Here is an 8,930-nt window from a genome sequence, read left to right on the forward strand (position 1 = left end):
ACACGTTAACAACCACACGAGCAGAGCAGAGCAGCTGAGAGTGAGAGTGAGAGGAAAGCCGGAGCTAATGAGTCCCATTAAAACTGAGCCGCCGCAGGAGTCCAGTGGAGGGGAGGGGGCGCTGAAGTGGAAGCAGACAGAGGAAAGCAGAAGGGGGAAGTGGAGAGAGAGAGAGAGAGAGAGAGAGAAAGAAACATGGGGAAGGAGGCAAGGAAGAGGAGCAAGTGGAAGGAGAGTTAGGGGTAAAAAAGAGGAAATGGAAAAAAAGAGGGGGGATGCAAGGAACTGGAGAGAGAGAAAGGAGAAGAAAAAAAAAATGGAGAGGAACCATGTGAAGGGAGACATGCAAGAGGAAGTGGGTGGAAGGAGACAGAAGAGGAGACAGTCGAAAGAGAATACGTAGAGGAAGAAATAGAAGATGACAGCGTGGAAGGAGAAACAGAAGGATAAAATGGGAGAGAAGGAAGAAACAGAAGGAAAACTAACAGAGATGGAAGGAGAGGCAGAGAAGGACGAAATGAGATAAAGAAATGTTTCAAACAGAGGTAAGGAGAAACAAGAAGAAGACGTATGAGGGAGATATGAGATGAGCAAAAAAAAAAAAAAAAAAAGGAAGGAAGGAAAGAAAAATGGAAAAGAAGGAGAGGGATTTTATCCAGCTGAGAGTGAGTCCTAGGAGGCTAAGAGGGTTAATATCGTCACCATTAACCCCCTGATGGTCGGAACAACTCTAGTATTCTATTCCAGTTAACCAGACGATTTTGTCCAGCTGTGAGTAAATCATAAGAGGCTGAGAGTATTAAATTTCCACGGCAAAATATTTTCTGTTGTGTCGCTCATTAAAGTAACATAATATGCCTTCGTCCTGCATTGTTATCGGAAATGCTGAAAAAATAGGGATAAAAATCGCTAGTGTCCAATTTCACCTGACCTCTGGGTAACGATGCTTCTTTTGTTGGCTGGATGTGAAGTCTGTCTGTCTGTCTGTCCATTAATCTATCTATCTGTTGGTTTATCTATCGGCCCACTGTGTAACATCCTCCTCTTAATTCCTATCCGTCTGTCTCTCTGGCAGTCCATCTGTCATGTCATCTATGTAACTCTGTCCATTATTTTGTCCGTTAGTCTCTGTCTCTGTCCGTCCATCTATCAGCCCATCTCTGTAACATCATCACTCCAGTCCATCTTTCATTCTAGCTATGTAACATATTCCTCACTTTGTTGTCTGTCTGTCATTTATTAGTTCCTCTACGCAACACGTGCCTTATTTCTCACTAACCCTCTATTATCATATCTCAGTTCAGTCATTCTGTAAGTCACGCGTAAGCCGGACGCAACCATACATATATACATACATACATACATGCACACATAAATTCATACAAATACATACGTACGTTCATCCATTCATACATAACTACATACACATACAAACATACATACATTCATACACACTAGCCCATCTATGTAACATCTCCCTCACCTCTCCACGTCCCTCTGCCCTTCAGCGAGCAACTCCTTTCCTCCCTGCACCGCCCTGGCCATCCAATATGCAATAACCCATCCTCTCCTTCATGGCCATATACCCCTCTAGTGCCCTCGATTCCCCACGTCTTTTATATTTTATTCTTGTTATCTCCAGACGATGTTATGCAGCTTGGGGGAGACCTCTTGCTAGTCTACTAATTTCCTGTGCAGTTCAGTTCACGTTCTTTTTAACTTCCTCACTACAAGAAGTCTGTCCCTAATTAGACTCTTTAATAGTAAGTAGAATGAAATAAGACATCTACCTGAAGGGCTTAATGAAGGTAGTTTACAGCAGAGCCACGTATATTACTGATATTCATGAGGTGAGGGAGTAAACTGCAGCAAAACAGTCAGGATGGATGAGGACAGAACCAACAATTCATCTTTTTCCAGGTCTCGGCTAATTACTCTTTTATGTGTCCGACTCTGGAAGTAAGCTTGACACACCAGCCCCAGCGTCCCATCTGTCCTCCTACGTGCCACACACCTTCACTCCGATGGCGTATTTTTCTCCCTTTATTCTTGCTACTTAAAGACGATTTGTATTCAGTTTTAAATAGACTTTTCGAACTAGAGAGGCTAAACTGAACTTTCATTTATCCCTTCAGTACATCAGGTCACTTCTAGGCTGAATAACATCGTCTGAAGGCAGCAATAATAAAATAGATAATACGTCACCGGGTTGAAGGGGTTGATACCGGTACGTCATAAATTTTGGGGAATAAGAGCAGGCTTTTCGTCTGGTTAGGAGGCAACTTTGTACCTCACCCATAGCTGCTTATTTCTTCGTATGACAAGCTAAGTGTGTCTTGTATTTTATTTATCCAAGCACTGTCATAAAAAGACACAGATGACGTAAAAAACAGAAGTAATGTGTAATACGCAAACTAAATCACTAAGGAAAAGATGCTAAGAGTTTCCTTAACCGAGGAGAATACGGGGCACAGAGTCACGTAATTTCGCTGACAGGGGGTAATTATGATACAGTACCTGCGAGCGCCTCCACGTGAGGGACATCAAAGCGGCGGCACGGGAGCAACAAGACCCATTCGTGCTTCCCGTAATTACAACAGACTAGGAGACACACCAGGAGTACTCGGTAAACACACAGAGACAGGGGGGTGCCATGGCTAGTGTCTCCTATGTCTCCTGTTAGCCCTCTCAGCCGAAAGACGTTGTTTTTTAGCTTCGTTGTTATATTTCTTGACGATTTTCTGAACTTGAGGGTCAGTGAAGGTCGCGTCTAACTCCTCCACTTCGAAAAGTCTCTCCAAGGATACGGAAAATCGTCAGACGGTAGCAAGATCTTCAAATGGGGGTATAAGTGAGACATCAAACAGAGAGTACAGGAGCAACAAGACCCATCCATGCCTCCCGTAATTACGACACATGAGGAGCCACACCCAGAAGCACCAGGTAAACACACAAAGACGAGGGGTTTATGGTAACTGACTCCTGTTAAAACATTCATTTTTTATTTATACCCAACACAATTTTATTCAGCTTGGGAGAATGCTCTGTGGTGAAGTGGCCATGAAGGCTATTCCTATAGTTTCAAAAATATCTTGTAAGTCAAATAAGACTATCGGGAGGTGGCAAAGAATAAGATAAAAAGGATACAAAGTGGTAGCAGAGGAGCAACAAGGCCCACTCATGTTCAGCGTAATTATGACGAGCGAGGGACCGTGCCAGAAACATGCGGTAAATACAGAGAGACTGGGTGTTCGATACCGACTGTCACTTGTTAATGGCGGTGTGGCACGATAGTTAAACACACACACACACGCGCTGCTGCTGTTCTTTGCTGTGGCACGTCGTGAGCCTTGTTGCTGTGCTGGGAACTTGTTGCTAGGATGTGTGGTGTGGATTCATTGATGTATTATAATTGTCTTATTGAAGTACTGAGCTGCTTTTTGTTAGGATGATGTGTTGAGAAATGTTGCTATAATATATGCTGTGGATTTATTAATTATTGCCTTTACTGAAGTAATGTTGCCAGAGTGCTGTGTTTTGACCCGGTGTATTGTGTTGAATCATGTTGCTGTGGTGTATTCTGTGTTACTGCCTTGAAGTTTCGTTGATAGGGTGTTATGCTGTTACTTTGTTGTGATAGTCCTTTGTGTTCTTGCATTGTTGCTGTGCTGTAAAGGAGTGTTGTGCTTTTGCTGTGTTGTGAGAGGGTGTTATTGTCTTGCTGCTGAATTGTGATAGGATGTTATTCTGTTGATGTGCTGTGATTGGTTGCTGTGTTGAGAGGATGCTGTGTTGCTGTGCTGTGATAGTGCTGTGCTGTTGCTGTGGTGGGATAGCGTGGGGTGTTGTGATAGGAAGCTGTCGTGTTGCCTTACTGCTGTATTGCCAAATGATACTGTGTTGTTGTCGAAGTACTGGGTTGTGGTCTTGTTTGTGGGTTGACCTTATGAAAATGTCCTGCCTAATCCCATAATTCAACCTGCGTCCAACATGCCATCAGTGACAGTGGCCTCTCTTGCCCTGATCACTTGAATCTGGGACAATTCATTATAGTCTCCGTGGACAGTATTCTCTACTGACTGGGTTTACTCCACACACCTAATCTATGACCACTTGCATTTGGATAAACTTCCCCCCCCTCGATAAGATACAGTGGGCGTGGAATGGTACAAATCTGGGATAGGAAAGTGGGTGCAGAGTGGTAGACTGTAATCAGAAGTGGAAAGGAGCAGTGAATGTATAGTGGTATAATAAGAAGAAAAAAATAAAAAAGTGATTGTAGATTGGTGTAATAGCTATACTTGGCGGTGGAGTAGGAGTGTGTGTGTGTTGAATAGCATGATTAGAGGTGGAAGACCCTAACCAGAGGACACGGTCTTGCTTCCTTCCATTCGCCTGTCAAGATATTTGCTATACGTCAGGGTGGCTTTGTGAAGTAGATAATAATTTAATGGAGTGTGGCGTGAGGTAGCACAGTGAGGTGTAGTGTGGTGTCAAAGTCTGGCGTTACGAAGTGCAGCAAGTCACGCATTGGTCAAGGGAAATAACAGTGAGTATGATTCAAAATCCTGTAGAAAACTGTACCTGTACATGAGAAAGCAGACTGCAGGAATATCATCGTCCAAAAACAGAATGGTATAGAAATATCCTTTAGGGGAAGAAAGACAATCAATCTGTTTAAATAATCACTTGCAGTAAACTGTTGATAAAAGTAATTCGGTGTTCATACAGCAGTGTATCGGTAATTACTCCAAACACATACTTAAAACACAGTGATCTTCACCATCATTCTAAACTTAGTTCCCGTGCACGTAAGGCGTGGGAAATCTGAAGCACAGATCTCATCCCTTGGGGTAAGAATCAAAGGAGAAAGAAGTCCTCCCCCCCTCCTATTCAGGTGATACAGGACTAACGAGGCTGCCTAACAAAGGACAGAAAGAAGCGTCACTATTTACGCAACTGCAAGAAGAGGAACTCTAACCTCCCATCCTCTCCTGTTCCTTTTATACTCTTTTCACTCTAACTTGGGCTAAAATTGCCATCTCTACATCTTGAATGCTGAATTGTAACTATAGTTTAGCCCTGGAATATTCTTCTAGTCTCAAAGAAGTGCTATATTATAATGGACAGCCATCGTATATCATATTCTGTAACAGAGCTACATGAAATAAGCAGCAAAAGGTCGAAGTTCTGGGCCAAGTTAAGAAAAAAAGAGTTTGGTTTTCCTTTAAGACGAGTACAAATAACAATAAATATCCATATATGATATTACATAAACACTCTCTTTGTCGGAAGAACTCGAATATTCTCTTCTTACTGGTGCCAAATCATTGTATTCAGCTGAGAGTGACCCAGAGGAGTTTGAGAGCGTTAAATATTGTCATTATTAACCCTCTCCTGCTCGCGACAACTCTAGGATTACGTTCTCGCTGACGCATGACGATTTTATTCAGCCAAGACTGGGTCAAGGGAGACTGAGAGTTAATCCACAGTCTTGCATTTAAACTGTACTCAATCCAGTTGTCTGGTTGGGCCGTGACATTACTTACGGCCACGGTCAAAGCAGAGCCAGAATGCGTGGAGGTGCAGTATTCACGGCACTGTTGCAAGGCTCATTTTTTTGTGGCAAAGACACATATTCCCATCTCAATAGATGTGAAAGATATTTACACTAAATGAAATAAGGAAAACAAATGCTATCACTCTGGCACACACACGCAAGTACGCACGCACGCATGCAAGCACACACACACACACACACACACACACACACACACACACACACACACACACACACACACACACACACCAGCGCTAACAATAACGCTAAAACACTAACACAAAAAAAAAAATTTACCTCAGCACTGGGTATGTGGCCGTCAGTTTTTATAGCGAGGTGAAAATAGCAAATTCCCGAGAGCAATTACCTTGGATTGGCAGGGAAAAGCGGAGACGAGTGGTGGTAAATACGATAGGAGATATTTTTGTCACGGTCGCCATGGGTGAACCATGGAATTAGAAATATGATAACAGACAGAAATCTAGCCGGGACTTTCACTTCTTGGTGGCACAGCTTGGAGACCATGGGTGGCATGTTTTATATAAATAAATAAATAAATATATATATATATATATATATATATATATATATATATATATATATATATATATATATATATATATATATATATATATTGCCACTCAGTCGTGAGTCACAGAGGAGAAAATACAAAATCATTGCTTCTGAACAATGGATTTGTAAATAAATGCAACGGTCACGAATCTGACCTTCACATGCTTTCCCCCCGGAGGGGCTCGGGGACGGATACTGTTTTCACTCGGTTTCTCTGTCTGTCTGTTAACAACTTTACGCGAAAACTACTGGTGCGATTTTGACTAAGATTACAGGGATGATGGGTTATGACCTTTTGATCACCTGATTAAATTTTGTTCCAAATTGGGCCAAGGCCTAGGCTGTAGGTCCCAAAAATGTAAAAACAAAAACGGTGACAGTTAAAATAGTTTTTTTTTCGCCGTAACTCCTTTCAAATTCGCCATATCGACATGAAACCAAAACCTAAACCTGCATCTTTCAAATCTGCATCCCATAACATGCCTCATTAGATCAGGGGACGTCACCCCACCAGTTAGCGATAAGGGGGTCAATGTCAAGTGCGTCGGGCCTAAAATTTCAGATGGGCAAAAAATCGTCAATTTTCACCCGATTTACTCCAAATTTGATACGTGACACCTTTGACTAGATATCCTGTTGTGTTCATACGTCAGCACTAAAATGACTGCCGGGAATGAGTCTACTGTGTTTTGCCACTGGTTCTTGTTTCGTATATAAATCTTTGTATTGCTTTGCCTGTTATTTCCACCTTTTTATAACTTGCATCAGTAATGAACAAAAAGACACGACGGCGCATTAAGTATATTAATTCGCTTAGGAAGAGGCGTTGCGAGTCTCCCAAGTCAATGAGAATACAGCTCGTTAGCGCCACGAGTCTTTTACACACTTACATCCTACTTCAGATCTCATTTACTTCCTTCCAGAACAGGCCTTTGGTTCCCCCCTCCACTTCTCAACGGCTGTCCAAACACATCATCATCCCTCCCACGGCTCTCCCTCAGTATCCCTTTGCCTTGGCTCATTTAGGCACTGTAATGATCCTGCCCTGGGTCTTCTATCCTCTCCTGTCCACTTTTTCCCTAACCGAGCCCCTTAACCGAGCCCCGTAACCTAGGACCTTAATTAAGCCCCTTAATCAAGCCCCTTAACCGAGCCCCGTAACCTAGGACCTTAATTGAGCCCCTTAATCAAGCCCCTTAACCGAGCCTTTTATTATGGCTTCTAATTTTCATCCACCATCTTTTCTGTTCCTTCCTTTCACCATTAGTTTTTTCCAGCTCTTCTCGGCAGTAGGCAATAGGTAAGAACAAAAAAAAAAAAAAAAATCGTAGAAGTAGCCAACATGGATAAACGATAGAGAAAAAAAAAAAATCCTTCTCCCTGCGTCGTAAAAAACAAATAATAGACGGAAAAGAAAAAATATAACACAGTGGCAAAATTCCAATACTTTCCCTCTCATCTCAGAAAAGAAAGACCGATGAAACATAAAAACTGATCAGATACCAATAATGTTCCCTTCAATACGAAAAAAATATATATACAAACAATTAAGTAAACATTATGAAAAAGGAATGAATATAACAGTACATACAAATACACATTTTTCCCTCCCGTAAAAAAATGAGAAAAAAAAAAAATCAACACAATATCAACATCTCACCCAGAAAAAGTTAAAAAAAGAAACAAAAACGCGGAAATGAGACCCAACACTCCATTCATCCCCCTCTCCTCCCACCTTCCCCCCTCCCCACGTCCTCCCCTCCTTCCCCTCTCCTCTCCCCCTTCACTAATGGAGCTTAATGGAGTGGGCACAGAAACAGTCATTTTTGTGTCTGGGTGGCGAGTTAATTCCCTCATTCATTAACCCTTTCCCTGCTGCTGACACTCCGTGTTTCTTCTGGGCTGACGCTGGATGATTACATGCAGCTGAGAGGAATTCTAAGTTGCAAAGGAGGAGGAGAAGAAGAAGAGGAAGAAGAAAAAGATTAAAAGAAAAGAAGAAGAAAAAGATAAGAAGAAAAGAAGAAGAAAAAGATAAGAAGAAGAAGAAGAAAAAGAAAAGAAGAAAAGGTAAGAAGAAAAGAAGAAAAAGATAAGAAGAAAAGAAGAAGAAGAAGAACCAAAGGTAGGAAGCTCCCAAAAGGAGTTCCTTGTTACGGAAAAGGAAGAAAATAGAGCGAAATCAATATCCACTGTTATTTTACAGTATTTGTCGTACAGGGTTTAAAAGACAAGATGTCGTAAGCAGAGGGAAATACAGATTCTCGGAATTCAGATTTCCCACACTCAACTTTTACGGCTTACAGCAGCCCGCCCTGGCCCCACTAAACTCTAGCCATGGTTCCCTTGAGAGCCATTTCCCCCAATTTGAGAACTGGTCTAGTCCACGGCCAGAGACGGATGCACAGAAAAAATATCAATTGTATACTTTAATAACTACCTCATTTAGTTTTTTCGCTTTTATGGACACGTTTGGTTACTTCATTTACGCTAGCACCAGAGATTTTTACTCAGTCGACAGCGACCGCAGTAGTTACTTTGCAAGAACTGTCCTTTACATCTCTACACATTTAGGTACATCATTCAAACTAGCACCAGACGATTTTATCCAGCTGAGAGACATTCTAGCAAGTATCTCCAAATTCTCACCTTCTAGTCTTGCGGTTAAAGCATGCGACGTTATCCACGTAGGCTACGTGGCTCTTCATAGAGACTGTGCCTTACCCTATCAGTATGAAGTGGTCCTAGGCTGAATGACTGGCTGGTGATTGTTGTTGTCCCAGGTTCATCTGAGATG

The sequence above is a fragment of the Coenobita brevimanus genome, chromosome 68 (assembly GCF_032717465.1).
Source record: "Coenobita brevimanus isolate Jiangsu-jjx chromosome 68, ASM3271746v2, whole genome shotgun sequence".
NCBI lineage: Eukaryota > Metazoa > Arthropoda > Malacostraca > Decapoda > Coenobitidae > Coenobita > Coenobita brevimanus.